At 46.0% G+C, this 17,377-nt stretch overlaps 1 non-coding gene across 1 annotated transcript; it reads right to left on the bottom strand.

The window, feature by feature from the left end:
* Positions 1-9,561: 9,561 nt before the first annotated feature.
* On the bottom strand, positions 9,562-9,699 carry LOC114814015. Its single transcript, XR_003761758.1, has one exon. It is a non-coding gene; the product is annotated as a small nucleolar RNA SNORA7 (small nucleolar RNA).
* Positions 9,700-17,377: the final 7,678 nt, after the last annotated feature.

Genomic DNA, 17,377 nt, shown 5'->3' on the forward strand with positions numbered 1-17,377 from the left:
TCCCCAGGATTACTGCAATGGAATTTCCTTCTATTCATGCCTGAGTTTGTCTTTATCTCTTCAAGATTATTTTGAGTTTAAATCCTTCCTAACGATAATGACAATAATAATAATAATGATAATAATAATTATAATTATATGTGTCTAGGGCTCTACCAAGCACTGAGATAGACACTTATAAGCAGAACAAACACAGTTCCAGTCCCACGTGGAGATTCACAGTATAATTCTATCCTCCTAGCTGCTGGCCACCTCTTTTCCCATTTATAAAATGGGGGCAAGCATAGGGATTGAGGCAGGGGCAGATAAATTGCAAATTAGTTTTGCTGTGTTTCTAGCCCTTGGGAAAAAAAGGGAAAGGGGGTGAAAAAAAGACAATAATCTCTTGATTATCTGTCCCAGAGCTTCCAGGGTCTGGTCATACAAGAGTTAAAGTATTAAATTGGCATGACCTCTTCTCACCTGAGTGTGCAAACACCCATCATCTGAGCTCAAAGGTCCAGTCTGGGCAAGGGCACCTTTAGAGTTTCTCAGAATTTCTCAGGGCCCATGTTAATTTTTCCCAGATTTCTTCCTACAGTAAATACCAGCGGGTTAACCAATTGCCAAACCTATTGGCCAAGAGAGCAAGTCTTCCACAGCCAACCTGCTTTTTAACTCTTTCAGGGCTCAGAAGGTGGGGCCCCTCTTCCAGCACCCCAGGCCTCCGACACAGAGAGTGGTCACCGTCTGCCCGCACTGTTCCGACTAGCACCTCAGAGTGGGAAGATAAGAATCCCAGTCACAGATACACCAGTCGAACCGGAGGAAGTGTGGCAGCCCTCAACTGGCAACCCACTTGTTACCTGGGTGTCGAGGGTGGACGGTGGGGACAAAAGTCTTCTGGAAACTCAAGGTTCAAATGATTTGAATAACCAGGTTGCAACACCCCATGGGCAGGGCTTTTCTCGCTGTGGAGAGCGGTGACACTGTGAGGTGTGTTTCTCCCTCATTGACGAGGGTTGGCGGAGAGAGGCAGAATATTGAAATCCCCCCAAAACTGCTGTTCAATTGCAGGGAGATGATGGAACGCCTGAAAGACCCAAGAATTCATGTCTCTGAAGAAAGACCATCATACCCTCTCTAACTGGCAAATAATAATAATAATGATGGTATTTGGTAAGTGCTTACTATGGGCCAAGTACCGCTCTAAGCGCTGAGGTCGATACAAGCTTATCAGTTGGACACAGTCCCTGTCCCACATGGGGCTCACGGTCTTAATCCCTATTTTACAGATGAGGTAAATGAGGCGTAGAGAAGTGAAATACCTTGCCCAAGATCAAACAGCAGACAAGTGACAGCCGGGATTAGAACCTAGGTCCTCTGACTCCCAGTCCCATGCTCTATCCACTAGACAACGCTGCTTCCACTAGCCATGCGTTGTTTGATGCTCAGGTCTTTTTCTTGCCCTCTCTCAGGTGTGCTCTCAGACCCTTCAGGAGGGTTCTGGGTACAGCCCATCTCTTCAATCGATAGTATTTCGTGAGCACTTACTGTGCACAGAATACTGTACTAAGCACTCAGGAGAATATAATACAACAGATTTGGTAGACACATTCCCTGCCCACAATGAGCTTACAGACTAGAGAGGAAGACATTCACTGATAAATATAAATTTATAATATATAATTTATAGATATGTGTATCTGTAGCTATGCACTTCTTGATCAGTAGACTCAAATTCAGCCACTCCTCAAGGAGACAGGGCCTAAATCCAATCTGAAAACCCTTAAAGTCACGGGGTTCTAATCCCGGCTTTGCCACCTGCCTGCTGTGTGACCCTGGGCAAGTCATTTGACTTCTCTAGGCCTCAATTTCCTCATCTGTAAAATGGGGGTGAAATATCTGTTCTCCATCGCCCTTAGACCGTGACTGCCAAGTGGAACAGGGTCAGTATACGATCTGATCATATTATACCTACCTCAGCACTTAGTACAGTGCTTGGCACATATTAAACACCTAGCCGATTCCACAGTTATTATCATTACCTTAAAGATCAGACCCACTTTCACGGGAAGAAGGAGAAAAGTACCATCCCCTCGGCCAATCTGTCAAAGTGATCATGGGAAATTTCAGGAGCCCCTCGGGTAGGGTAATGGTGGGGGCAGGTCATACAGCTCACTGCGGGCAGGGAATATCTCTTTCTATAGTTATATCGTACTCTCCCAAGTGCTTAGTACAGTGCTTGGCACTCAGTAGGTGCTCAATAAATATGATTGAATGAATGACATGTCCTATGCGGGAGACGCAGGACATTGTGGACAAGTAAGCTCATTGTGGTTAGGCAACATCTCTATCAATTCTGTTACAATGTACTCTCCCAAGCACTTAATACAGTTCTCTGCACACAGTCAGCGCTCAATGAATACAACTGATTGATTGATCGATTGACTGAAAGTAGTCAGGTCTCACCTAAGAATCTCAGAATTGGAGTAGATTTTTTTTCCCCATATAATCTCTGAAAGGTCTGTTTGGCCTCTCAGCTTCCCTAGACACAGCAATCCCCTTTTGCCTGTGGCCCTTTGCACTGATAATCTGTTCCAGGGAAACATCCCAGTGCTAAGAACCTGGTTACAGTTTCCAGCAGCGGAGCTGGACCCAGAGTCAGGCCGTGGCCTCTGCTTATAATTATGATACAATGTAAATATTTTTAAGTTGTCTCTTCCGATAGAATGGAAGCTGCTAGGGTACAGGAAATACGCCCAGTCTGCGCACTTCACTTCTCTAGCGCCGGCTTGCTCACTGTGTCTCGATCTTGTTTATCTCACCATTGAGCCCTTTTCCACCTTCTCCTTCTGGTCTGGAACACCCTCCCTTTCCATAAACACCAGACCTCCTCCCTCCGCACCTTCAGAGCCTTATTAAGGTCACATCTCCTCCAAGAAGTCTTCCTTGATTAAGGGTTTTTTTCCCCAACTCCCTCTTCCTTTTGTATGGACTTGGATCTGTGACCTTTGGCCATTTGTTATTCACCCCACCCTTAGCCCTACAGCACTTATGTACTTATCTATAAATAATTCATCATATATTGTTTATTTAATGTCAGTCTTCCCCTCTAGACTGTAAGTTTGTTATGGGAAGGTATCCTGTCTGCCTTCTCTGCTGTATTATACTCTCCCAAGTGCTTGTTACAGTGCTCACCACACGGTAAGTGCTCAGTAAGCCCTAGTAATTGGCTGGTTGATTGATTGATTTGCTATTCTGTACTTCCCAAACGTCTAACCGTGTACTGCACCCATAAATGCTACTCCCGGAAAGTGTAAAAAGTGCAGCTTCTCCCAGAGGCAAACGTTACTCCCTGGGATAGTCTGACTCTACATTCCATTTAGCCAAGCTCTTGGAGATGGGCCATGAGATGGCCTAGATCAGCTTCCAAGATGGTCATAACTCAGTGCGGCCAGAGAGCCGACGCCACTGAGACCCAAGGGAAGAGGAATCTGAAAGAGTCTAACCAGAGCTATGGCTTTCTCACACTTTCAGAGTCAAGTTTGGGCTTCACTGTAGCCTGGTTTCTTCCAGGGTGTAAGACTTGGAGTTCAGAGGACAGACACTTACTCTCTGTGGACCTCGATCACTTTTACTCTACATGTGTTTACACATCCCTAAATTTGGCATAATAAAGCAGGATACACTTTAGTCAGTAGACTCCATTAATGGTTGTTTAGCAGTGTGAGATTGTCAGATTCATTTGTCCAGGAAAATCATCATTAACCGTTTGTCCTTTCAACTGGGGAACGGGCATCCTTATAGGGTTTTGTTTCTGTGTAAAAAATCTCTTCATAGTGCTTAGTATTTGGCTCTGGGATTTCAGTCACTCAATCAATTGTAATTATTGAGCACTTACTGTGTGCAGATCACTGTACTAAGCAGTTGGGAGAGTACACTGTAACAGAGTTGGTAGATACACTTCTTGCACACAAATAGTTTTCAGTCTCTTCAAGCCCCACATTAGCACCAGATTAAAAAAAAATTAAGGAAACTAAAAAATAGGTAGAAAATTATTTCAATACCAAATCTCTAACCAAATGGAAGGTTGCAGGATTAAATGTGAAAAAGAGTGGTTAGTGGATCACTACTACGTTAGCCACAGTGAAAGGCATTTCTGAACTGTTTTAGTCAGAGTTCTTCACACTTCAAAATTCCCAAGCATTTCTACTCTCAGTCCCCACACCATAGGTTTCAGAGGAGGGAAGGTTTAGAGAGGGAAGCAGAAGAGGGAGGTCATGGGTTCTAATCCTGACTCGCCATTTGCCTGCTGTGTGACCTTGGGCAAGTCACTTCACTTCTCAGGGCCTCAGTGACCTCATCTGTAAATGGAAATTGAGACTGTGAGCTCCACATGGGACAGGGACTATGTCCAACTCCATTGCTTGTAACCACCCAGCATTTTAGTACAGTGCCTGGCACAAAGAAAGCGCTTAACAAATACCATCCTTATGATTATTACTATGAGCCAAGCACTCTAGTAAGCACTGGTTTAGATACAAGATCATCAGATCAGACATAGTCCCTGTCCTTCAGGAGAACAGATATTGAGTCCCCATTTTACGGATGAAGAAACTGAGTTAAGTGACTTGCATAAATGTGCCTGTTTATTGTCACAGTATACTCTCCCAAGCACTTAGTACAGTAAGTAGTACTGAAACCTGTCCTCTTCCCAGCATTTAGTACAGTGTCTGGCACATGGCAAGCGCTTAACAAATAGCATTATTACTATTCTGGGGACCTCCTACTCCTGAAGTTATTTCTGCTTTTCCCTTTTCCAAGGTAATGGACCCCCAGCACCATGGTGTTTGGGTTTCTCCTTACATCACTGGCCCACTGATACCAGGGCTCTTTTCCTGGAGGAAAGAGATAGTCCCATTTCAGATCCCCAGCAATCAGTCAACTAATAGTATTTATTGAGCGCTCACTATGTGCAGAACACTGTACTAACCGCTTGGTAGAGTGCAAAGTAACAGATTTAGCAGGAAGGTTCCCTGTACACGACGAGCTTAAAAGTAGTGATTATTCGTTGAGTTTTGGAGAGAAATTTGAGGTGTTTGCTCTGAGCCGTGAATTATACGCAGGGACATAGGAGTTTAATAACAAGAACAACAATAATAATGATGATGACGATAATGATAATTATGACTATTATTATCATTACTATTATTATAGTATTTGCTAAATGCTTACCTTGTGCCAAGCACTGAGTGGGTACTGAGGTGTGTGTAGGGTGGTCTGATAGTAATCAGTCTCATCTCTATTAAGGGCTCAGGGTGAGCTCTGGGAGGTGAGGTTAATAGGTGTCTTGTCCTCACTTTGCAGACTGGGGAGGTTGGGGAGAGATGAGGTACTGAGGGGCTGAGTGATGTCCTCATGAATGGTAGTGTGCCAGTGGCAGAGGTGAGGCTATTTATAAATCACCTTAGTCTGTTTGTCCATCTCATTAGAATATAACCCCTGTGACTTGTTTCGAAACTACTCTCCCAAGGGCTTAGTATAGCGCTTTGCACTCAGGAGTCACTCAATACATACTGATGATGATGGTGATCATGCTGTTGCTGCTCCTCAACATTATCTGAAGAACCCCCAAGCCGTTTTCGTTTTTAATCTAATCATGTTTATTAAGCACTTACTACATGTCAGGGACTGTTCTAAGCCCTGAGATAGATTCAAGGTAATCAGGTTGGACACAGTCCCTGTCCTACATGGGGCTCACAGTCTGAATCCCCATTTTACAGATAGGGTAAATGAGGCACAGAGAAGTAAAGTGAGTCTCCCAAGGTCATGTAGCAGACAAGTGGCGGAGCTGAGATTAGAACCCAGATCTTACGACTCCTTGGCCCGTGCCCTGTTCACTAGGCCGCAGTTTGAATCCCGTCTAGAATCATTCTGAGACCCATCTCACTTCTGGTTTTTCCAGTCATTTAGATAAACTGGTTTGATGGGGGAGGCCCCAGGACAGGGAAAGCCACAGTGTATGAAGCAGTGTGTTTGTCAAGGATTCTTCTCTTCAGTGACAACTCTTCTCATTCATTTGAAATCATCGTGGTCTTCTATGGGATACCACCGACCTCAGAAAGTTGCCACATAACCCTGTGATTTCTGCATAGAAAATATTTTCCAGACTTTGAAATGATGGGAAAGGGGAAAGAGCACAGAAGAATTTACACAGGAACTGGGGAAAGGATGATATTTTCTTTTCAAATACGTCTGAGCATGGCAGTGATGGTGGCTCTTTTAAAGGATCTTGAAATCATTCTTTCCATGAATAAATTGTACTTTACATTCCTCCTTTAAATCAAGCTGATATTTAAACAAGTTTTTATTAGGGCTCATTGAACCCACTCATTAAAATTGAGAACAGGTTAAAGTGGTGCCCATTTTTAGAACCGACTAAATTTAAACTGAACCTTCCTTTGTGGTTCTGAAATGTTCAGATGGCTTTCTTTTTTTTACAACTTCTGTTTTCCATCTTCAACTGGAAGTGGCTGGGATCAAAACTGAAAGTGGCAACATGTTGAGAGATAGCCCGACCTCACAATATTCCATTTTTCCAGCCCGGCACGGCCAAGGAGGCTTCAGATTTCCAGCTCTCCGGGGCTGCGGATGCCGGGAGGCTGACTTCCAGAAGCAAAAGTTCCACTCCCCTCGTGGGTCTCTTCTCCCTTCTCTTCCCCTTCAGCTTTCCCCGTTTCCCAAATTGGAGTTGTAAGCAGCATCATGGTGAGCAGCACAAATTGGGCGGTTAAGCAACTAACCACCCAATTTGTGTGAGCAATTTGGTAATTGCATGGCTGATTAATTGCAAGTACAGACTTGGAAGCCACCTTTTGAAGCCATGGAACAATAGGGTCAGAAGAAGCACCGGTCCTCTGGGTAAGGAATACCTCCGGACTCAGATCCTCCCGCCAGTACCTTTGGTTTCACTGGAAGACTCTGGCTGTCCCATGCAGTTCTTCATGGGTCCGAGACTCACCTCTCCCTTTCCATGTTTGGAATCATCTTTTGGGGTTTGGATGCCTCATGCATAAACTCTGTTCCCTTTAAGATTTATGCCGTGTCTCATTCACTGAGCTTTCAATGAGCTCAAAGCTCTCCCACTCGGTTGAAGGTGTTTCATTCGCATCCATGGACTGTGTGAGGTGTTGGGGGAGTGGAATTAGAATGGAGTGGCATCTCTCCTGTTCTCCCAGCCAGTCGTTAATTATTGAGCCCTTGCTTTGTGCAGAGCACTATACTAAGCACTTGGGAGAGTATAAAAGAAAAAATAAACACAATCCTTGCTCTTGAAGAACATACAGCCACGCCACTGAACAAACCCAACAGAATGAAATGGTGTGGCCGTTTGGACTGAGATCCAATCTGTATCTACTAATCGGTGTCTAATGAAAGTGTTTATCATAATAATAGAACTTTGGTATTTGCTAGACGCTTGCTACGTGCCGAGCACTGAGACAGATATGATTATGCAGATTAGATACAGTTCTTCTTGGGGCTCAGGGTCTTAGGGGGGAGGGAGAAGAGGAATTCAACCCCCATTTTACAGGTGAGGAAACTGAGGCAGAGAGAAGTTTAGGGACTTTCCCAAGGCCTCATAGAAGGCAAGTAGGGGAGGCAGGATCAGAACACATGTCCCCTGACTGTCTGGGCCCTGTTCTTTCCACTAGGTCATGCAGCTTCTCTAATGGAATTCCATCAGTGGTAGACTGAAGAGGGTAGCAGAATTCATATCATAGATATTGAAAGCTTCCCAAATGAGCCCTCATCCTTGTTCCTTAGCGTCCCTGAGATTTTGTCCTTTGCCTAATGCAGTTGGGATCTATTTATGGCGAAGATCCTCCCTGTCTCGATCCCATATCCCAACTCCTCTTCGTCATCCAAAGGATCTCCCAAATGAGACGCTGTCCTTTAACGGAGCTTGTGAAAAACCTGGACCGACAAAAAGAGTGCACATTCCCGCTCTCCTCTAAGCCTGTCCAGCATATGCTTTTAACATTAAAAAGAGGAAGCCGTGGAAAAAAAAAAAGATGCAGTCATGGCAATTTTTCATTGCAGAAATAGGAAAGAAGCAAAGGGTAAAGTGTGTTCTCGGTTTGCTGACCATTTTCAGGCAGAAATGTCCCAGGAAGGGAGGGAACAGATCCCTGAAAAAAATGCCTGATATTGTTGGGCCGACTCAAGCCGGACCTCGGACCATCGCTTGCCATTCCTTGAGGGCCACTTCACTTCGTGAGGACGGTGGGTTTTTGTCATTGTCTCCAGCACCCCGTGATGAGGACGGTCCTCCCTCTGGGCTCATGGGTGGGAGGAGGGAAGGAGGAGGAGTGATTTGGGGGCGTGAGAGTCAAACTGGGCAACAAGACGTCTTGATTGTTAAGCCCAGCTCCTTCTCCAGCTTCCTCTGTGGCTCCGGGCAATTCACTTTAAGCCACTGTGCCTCATCCAATAATGATATTTACTTTTACCTCCTTCTCAGGGAGTTGTGTGGGCTAATTAATGTTTTCAAGCACTCCGAAGGCGGAAAACGTGATGGCAGCAGCAGAAGCGGCCCTAGAATTTTGGGAAATTAGGGGTAATTTGTAGGCAAGAGGCAATAGATTGACCAAGAGGCCAAATGGCAAACAGTTTGTTGCAATCCAGTGACAAAGAAGAAGCCACTGCCTCTCTAAAGAGACTATAATTCCTGGGCAGTAACAACTATTCTTTTAAATGCTGTTAGTTAAGCACTTACTATGTGACAGGCACTGTACGAAGTGGTGGGGTAGATACAAAATAATCACGTTGGACACAGTCCATGCCCCCCTTGGGGCTCACACTCTTAATCCTCATTTTATAGATGAGGCAACTAAGGCACAGAGGAGTGAAGTGACTTACCCAAGTTTACAGGACAGAAAAATGTTGGAGCTGGGATTAGAACCCAGGTTCTCTGACCCCCCCCAGGCCTGTGTTCTTTCCATTAGCACATGTTGCTTCCTTAAAATAAAATAAAACAAACCTAAAACAAAACCAACTTGCAGTCATTCTCCTCTAACCTCAGTAATACCAAAAGTATTGATTGAGCACCTGGTGGATGGAGACCACTAGACTAGGTGTTTGGAGAAACTACAGAAGAAGATGGCATTGTGATCCCTGCCCTTGAGAAGCTTATACTCTAATGGGGAAGACATATAGGCACTAACTGAAGAGACCGTCAGATCATCGCTAGATTGTAATCTCATTGTGGGCCTGGAATGTATCTGCCAACTCTGTTCTATTTAATCAGTCAAGCAATCAATCATATTTATTAAGTGCTTATGGTATGCAGAGCGCTACTCATCTTATGCTGACAAGTTGTCTCCGACCCATAGGGAAACCATGGACTCAACTCTCCCAGAATGCCCACCTCCATCCGCAATTGTTCTGGTGGTGTAACCACAGAGTTTTCTCGGTAAAAATACGGGATTGGTTTGCCATTTCCTTCTTCCATGCAGTAAACTTGAGTCTCTGCCCTCCACTTTCTCCCATGCTGCTGCTGCCCAGCACGGTTGAGTTTTGACTTGTAACAGATTGCCTTCCACTCACTAGCCACGGTCCAAGCCGGGAATGGAATGGGTAGGCCTCTGCTTAACTCTCCCTCCCATAGTCGAGACTGAGAGAGTACTGGAAACTCCCCAGGTGCCACCCTGAGAGGGAACTAAGCCCTTGGAAGACAAATATGCAGTCGAATATGCAGACAAATTCCCTGAGAACAACAAAGAGGGATGGCATGGTAAAAAAAAATAGGTGATTAGCAGGGTGCACTTCCTGAAGGAGGTGGCTTTTTAGAAGGGCTTTGAAGTTAGGGAGGAGTGTGGTTTGGTAAAGTTGTTATGGAAGCAAGAGGTCCAAGACGCCTGTTCATATGGACGTGTTTAAGGTTCCCACTCCCAATTCTTCATCAAAGCCTTGAGCTGTTTGTAGGATCCTTCCTGGAGGTCCACTGTACTTTGAGGACCTCTGAAGATCACCTCTCTTGGGCATGAAGTGGTAGGTGCCTTCCTTTCCAACCTGCGTCAGTCTATATCAGGATGGAACCAGAGAGGTAGCAACCCTGTTCCTCTGATATTTCTATAGGAGTCCTGAAAGCATAGATCTGGAATGTCCTGAAGGTCTTTCAGGCTCTTCCCACTGAAGCTCTGCTCACCTCCACTGTGTCTGCAACCGAACATGAGGTACGTGTCTGAGTTCTGGTGCTGATCCAGTAACAGTGACCATAAATGTGGTATTTGTTATGTGCTTACTATGGGGCAAACACTCTACTAAAAACTGGGGTAGATATAAGATAATCAGGTCAGACTCAGTCTCTGATCCACAGGGGGCTCGCAGAACTCCACAGGAGGGAAGTCAAGTATTGAATCCCCATTTTACAGACGAAGGAACGGTGAGAAAGAGCTTGCCCAAGGCAGGTGGCAGATCCAGGATTAGAACCCGGGTTCCCTGACTCCCTGACTCTCGGGCCAAGGGTCTTTCCACTGCTTCTTAAAAAACAGAACTGAAGGAGCTCTTCCCCTTGAGAAAGCCTAGAGTCTAAACTCTCTGGCTTTTCTCTTTCTCCCCTTCCTCAGCAGCAGGGGCGTGTTGCCAGCACTTCCCACTCACTCACGTGAGCTCTAAGCACCCAAGAGTGAATCGCCAGGGCAGATCCAGGGTAATGTAAAGTGAATAAGAATTCAGAGGGGCCCAAGCACTCAACGTGGTGAAATCGGGTACAATGGAGAGTGACTAATGAACCAATGTACCCATTTCTTGGCACTCACATCATCTCTGGGGAATAGCTAGGATGGGGCTCATTTGGGAGCCAGATGATTCACTCAGAAGGAGCACTCTGCTCTGGCCTCAGTTTCCTCTTCTGAGACTCACGTGAAGCAGAACTACAGCCGACGCGAAGCCTTTGCATAATTGCTCAAGTTGATTATTTTTATTCGGTTACCATCGCTTCCCCTTCTTGACTGATTGATTTTAGGCAAATATGGGCTTCTTTCCTGAAGCCCTTCCTACAAACTCTTGTGCAATTGACCATATCCTCACTGGCCACGGAAAAAGCAACTGAAACCCCAGTTTCCCCCCTCCACCTGCTAATAAGTTCAGGGACTCCAAAGTAAAGAAATTGAAACCCTCCCACCGCCCCGCCCCTCATTCTCCCCACTACCACACACAGAATCATTTTTTTTTGCCCCGGAAGGGTACAGATATCAAAAGGTTGGATGATTTTGGAAGCCAAATGAAGTCCCTTGTTGTTCACAGATTGTTAGTTTGGTCAAGCCAGGTTAATAATTATAATAATAATTGTGATATTTGTTAAGCGCTTACAATTACGGTTTTTGTTAAGCACTTACTAGATGTCAAGCTCTGAACTAAGCGCTAGGGCAGATACAAGATGATCAGATTGGACACAGTCTCTGTTCCACATGCGGCTCGTGATCTAAAAACTCTACTTGGAATTATCAACTCCCCCTGTAATAATAATAACAATGTTGGTATTTGTTAAGCGCTATGTGCGGAGCACTGTTCTAAGCGCTGGGGTAGATACAGGGTAATCAGGTTGTCCCTCATGAGGCTCACGGTCTTAATCCCCATTTTACAGATGAGGGAACTGAGGCACAGAGAAGTTAAGTGACTTGCCCATAGTCACAGAGCTGACAAGTGGCAGATCCGGGTTTTGAACCCGTGACCTCTGACTCCCAAGCCTGGTCTTTCCACTGAGCCACGCTGCTTCTCTGCAGTCTTCCCTGCAGACTGTAAGTGAGCATGTTTAACAACTCTGTTACACCGTATTCTGTCTACTCTGTTAGAGTGTATTCTTCTAAATGTTTACACAGTGCTCAATAACCACAAAAATAATTAAAATATTCCTGGAACTTGTTAAGCGCTTACTATTTGCCAAGTACTCTTCTAAGTGCTGAGGTAGAAATTAATCAGGATGGACACAGTCTTTGTCCCACATGGGGCTCACGCTCAATCCCCATTTTACAGATGAGGTAACTGAGGCACAGAGAACTGAAGTGACTTGCCCAAGGTCGCACAGCAGACAGGTCACGGAGCAGAGATTAGAACGCAGGTCCTTCGGACTCCCAGGCTGACGCTCGATTCACTACATTCATTCATTCAATCGTATTTATTGATCGCTTACTGTGTGCAGAGCAACTGTACTAAGAGATTGGAAAGTACAGTTCGGCAACAGAGAGGGACATTCCCTACCCAACAATGAGCTCACAGTCTAGAAAAGGGGAGACAGACAACAAAACAGGCAGCCAGTCTGTACTCCCATTAATATGATGGATTGATGGATTGACCAGAGAGAAGGCCTTCTCTTTATATGCCCATGCATCTAGTCCCTTGGGATTACAGAGGCTAACTTGAGTTCCCGGGGATGGAGGCATTTTGAAACCAAAGGGAAATGGGAAAGCTCTTTACCGAGAAGAGAATGTCATAAGCTGCCTCTGCGGAAAGCTGGCTTTTGAGAGTCTCAGAAAGAAGGTAAGGGAGTGAGAGGAACTCCAGAAAGGGGGTGGGTGGGGAGAGGGAGAAAGAGAACGCAGCCTGCCGAAAAGATGAATGGTGCAGAGGAACTCCCCCATCTCTTCAAAGCCTTATTAAGGCACATCTCCTCCAGGAAGCCTTCCCTGACTGAGCCCTCCTTTCCCCTTCTCCCACTCCCTTCTGGGCCGCTCCTATTTGCTCCTTCATTCATCCTCCCTTCCTTCCCCACAGCACATATGTAACTGTAATTTATATATTTCCTTATCTATTTATGTTAATGTCTGTCTTCCCCTCTAGACCGTAAACTCACTTGGGCAGAGGTTGTATCTGATGTTATACTGTACTCTCTCAAGTGCTTAGTACAGTGCTCTGCACATAGTAAATGTTCAATAAATACTATTGACTGACTGATAGTAAATGCTCAATAAATACCACCGATTGATTAATATGACTGATTATTCAGATTCTGTTACAGCGTCAATACACGGGGATCATTCCTAATTAAAGCAGGCTACTTGAGGCAGGGTCATGGTTGTTTAGGGCAAATTTGAATCCCAAATTAAAGTGCAATTGGTACTATATTTTCAGGATATTCTGGTTTCAGAATTATTAAGTATAATTAAAATGAGAACAGGCTAAATTGTTGAAAAATTCTCCAGAAAGGGTAAAAAGTAAGAAAACCGTAAAAAAATAATCCCAAAAGCTGAAAACTGCACCGCATGTGGCCAAAGTGGCTCTTAGCCACTGTAAATCTACCAAAATGGGCTTGGGGCCCTGAGCGGGCCCGAGATTCATGACAGGCTGAAGTATGGACTGAAGTCTCAACTTTAGGAGGTTTACTTGACTGGAAGGCTTCTCATGAAGTAAAAACAAGGTAAGGAAAAGTGAGAGAGGGTCAAGAGCCATGTGGGCAAATCTAACGAGAGAATGGTGATGAAATTTCCTGCCAAGTCCTGTGGCTGGTCTGGACTGCCTTTTTTTGTGGTATTTATTAAGTGCTTACTATGAGCAAGGCACTGTTCTAAGGTCTGGGGTAGATAAAAAGCTAGTCAATTGGGACATGGTTCCTGTCCCACATGGGGTTCACAGTCTTAATCCCCATTTTACAGATGAGGTAACTGAGGCACAAAAAAGTTGCCCATTATCACACAGCAGAAAGGTGGTGCAGTTGGCATTAGAACCCATGTCCTCTGGTCATGGGACACAGTCCTTGTCCCACATAGGGCTCGGTGTCAACTCCCATTTTACAGGTGAGGTAACTGAGTCACAGAGAAGCTGAGTGACTCGCCCAAGGTCACATAGCAGATACGTGGCAGAGCCGAGACTAGGACGAAGGTATTTCTGACTCCCAGGCCGGAGGTCTATCTCCCAGGCCACATCGTTTCTTAAGAGTTCCCTCTCATTAGCCTTCCTCTCCATCCAAAGCTATGCTGTTATTCAGTTGCCTGGTGCATCCAACAGAAATGGTAGCCAGGGCCTTTTCATTCAATTCAAAACCTGTTCTCCCACCTACTTAGGGACTCTGTCTGGCCTGATTAACTTGTATGTGCCTCATCACCCATAGCAGTGCTTGACACATAGTAGGAGCTTAACAAGTACAACAGTAATATTTTTTTTTTGCATCACCCTGTCAGTATTTTTCTGTGTCTCCCCCATTAGAATGTAAGCTCTTGGAGGCAGAGAATGTGTCCCTGGCTTGTTCTGTTCTTGTTTTGAGTTTAGTGCAGCATGTATTGCATCCAGTGGGTTACCCAGACCGAAATACACCTGTACTGTACAAACCACTTCATTCATTCGAAAGTATTTACTGAGCGCTTACTACGTGGAGAGCACTGTACTAAGCGCTTGGAATGGACAAATCGGTAACAGATAAAAACAGTCCCTGCCCTTTGACGCGCTTACAGTCTAATCGGGGGAGACATACAGACGAGAACAATGGCAATAAATAGAATCGAGGGGAAGAACATCTCATTAAAACAATAGCAAATAAATAGAATCAAGGCGATGTACATCTCATTAACAAAACAAATAGGGTAATGAAGATCTATACAGTTGAGCGGACGAGTACAGTGCTGAGGGGATGGGACGGGAGAGGGGAAGGAGCAGAGGGAAAGGGGGGAGAAGAGGGTTTAGCTGGGGAGAGGTGAAGGGGGGCGGGTAGAGGGAGCAGAGGGAAAAGGGGAGCTCAGTCTGGGAAGGCCTCTGGGAGGAGGTGAGCTTTAAGTTAGCGCAAGCCAGTCAGTCTGCTCAGACTAGCACCCAGGAGGGAGAATCAGACTCACTTTATTATTTTCTTTTCCGGATGACTAGTTTAAATCTGAATGGATTTTTAGTTTTGAAAAAAAGCTCCCCTCCCAGAGAGGAGAAATATCCAATCCAACCTGAAGAGCGAAGCCATTTTACGTCCAAAGAGTTAAGAGTAATTCAGTTGAACCCGGGAGTCATTAATGGAGATCTCACTGGAAAGACAAGATTGCTACGTTTACGATAATGACGACGATAATGATAATGAGGTGATTACTTTAATTGTCATTAATAACAATAATTTTATTTAGGTATCAACGATCTGCTTTCTCTGTTCTCCTCGCTACTCCCTCTCCCCAACAATTTATCTCTTGGGCTAGGAGGGCAAGGTCAGGCTGCAATCCTGGAAGGTTTTGTGGGCCTGCCCAGATGAGGGTGAAGTCAGGGCAATGAGCTGTGCTGGCAGAAGAGACAGCCTGAGAATGCTGGGAAGGGAAGGAAGTGGACGTGGGGGTGGAATGGATGAACCAGAGGAGGAAGAGGGGAATCAGGATGGACTTTAACCAAGTTCCTGGAGATGCCCTAAATAAATCTACAGTCCTCAGGGTCCCACGTTCTGGTAGGTAAGACAGTGAAAACAACTTCTTCCTTCTCCCCCAATCCAGAGCTCTTACTTAGTCCTCCTCTTCGTGATCTGAGTCCTTACCCGAGGAAATTCTTCATTGGGGTTATGGAATAAGGTTGAGGGACTGCCCATGTAAAATTCTAGAATATAAGCCCAACCGTTGGCAGTTCAGACACATAGAGACAAGATCCACCTCCTATCACTATTTGCAATGCAAAGCCAAGGGTGTGGGTGTCTGGAAATGATGGCTGCTGTTGGTGGTGAGGATACAAAAGTATGCAGGGGACTGTGGAACTCTCTGGATCTGTAGAAGGGTGGGGTGGGCTGTCCCAAGTTCTGGGAAGCCCAGCCCCTTGTTGTCAGCAACCTTCTTGGGCACCCCCACTAACGTGGGCCTGCCTGGCACCTACCTCCCTGGCATTTTTCCAAAAATTGTTTGTTCCTGGTTGGGAATTAGGGTGATCACTGACAACACTGGAGACTCAAGTGACGTCATTTGGTGTAATGTAATGTAACGATGTCATAAGTGCCATTCTGCACAAGTACCCCAGGTTTTCTTGGACATAGACCCTTGGGGTACTCCTGCCGCCCCAACTTGCTCCAAGATCTACCCAGGTCCCTCTGAACATGAGTGCTGCTTCTGAGCTGCCAGAGAGGAGGGAGGCTGGGTGTGGAAAATACCCACTCTGGACATAAATGTTTCCTGGGTCATATCTGAACCAGACAGGGGACAGACCAGATGAAAACCGGACTGCCTGGTCTCTAAGTCAGTCATTCGGTCAATCCATATTTACCGAGCACTCAGTGTGTGCACAGCACTAGGCTAAATCCTTGGAGAACAGGATACAACAAGAAACAAACACTTTCCCTGCCCACAACGGGCTTACAGTCTGTAACCAGTTGACCATCCACCCTGCTGGGAATGGTGAGGCTGACCGGCACCACACGCAGAGAAAGCACCAGCCAGTTGCGGGAGATCCTAATGATAATAATTGTGGTCATTTTTAAGTGCTTCCTATATGGCAGGCACTGTATTAAGTCTGGTATGGACACAAGCAAATCGGGTTGGACCCAGTCCCTGTTCCTCACGGGACTCACAGTCTTAACCCCCATTTTACAGATGAGGTAACTGAGGCACAGAAATGTCAAGTGACTTGCTCAAGGCCACACGGCAGACAAGTGGCGGAAGAGGGATTAAGAACCCACGACCTTCTGACTCCCAGGCCCGTGTTCTATCAACAAAGTCACGTCCCGGACCGCATTCCAGGGAAACCGAAAACTTTCCGTCGGCACCGGTTCGGCTCGCCAGGCTGGGCGGCTCTGGTGGCACATGCTCAGAAGGACCACGTGACGGACGCCAACCCCGTGGCTCTTGGAGGAATCAAACATCCAGGCTTCCCTAACACTCAGGCAACCGGGGCCATACATATTTCATGTCTACATCTATGCAAACTCCTAATAAGTACTTTAAAAATCCCATAACAACAAATGCTATACCATCCCTAAGTAGGGGTGTTCCCTCTGGAATCATGGCCAAATTCTAAGTCAGGCAATTAGAGTCTATTTTGCTTCCCAGAAATCGCTCCTCCCCACCCACCCCTTCCCCCACCCTCATCAGGACACAGCATTCTCTTTGACTTCCTGTCTTTTCTGTTGGTGCGGTGCCCAGTTAAACATCTGCCCCGATCTACCCCGGCAAGGGGAGGCGGACTAATCGCTCCCGGCACTCCCGCCCCCTTCCTGGGAGTCCTGGGAGATGCGATGGAGCCGTGGAGACCCCTTGGATGGCTGGAGAGCCCCACGGGAGGCTCGAGGCAGAGGGTTGGCAGAAGAGGCCATCCTCAGTGGGACGGCTCCGGGGAGAGCGCCGCACCACCTTTTCCCATGGAGCGGCTCAGCGAAAGGGCCGAACCCCTCCCCACCCAAACGGTGACTCACTGTCAAGCTTGCCCGAGGAGCCTTCTCTGGGCCTGGTGCTTTCAT

This window comes from Ornithorhynchus anatinus, chromosome 8 (genome assembly GCF_004115215.2).
Source record: "Ornithorhynchus anatinus isolate Pmale09 chromosome 8, mOrnAna1.pri.v4, whole genome shotgun sequence".
NCBI lineage: Eukaryota > Metazoa > Chordata > Mammalia > Monotremata > Ornithorhynchidae > Ornithorhynchus > Ornithorhynchus anatinus.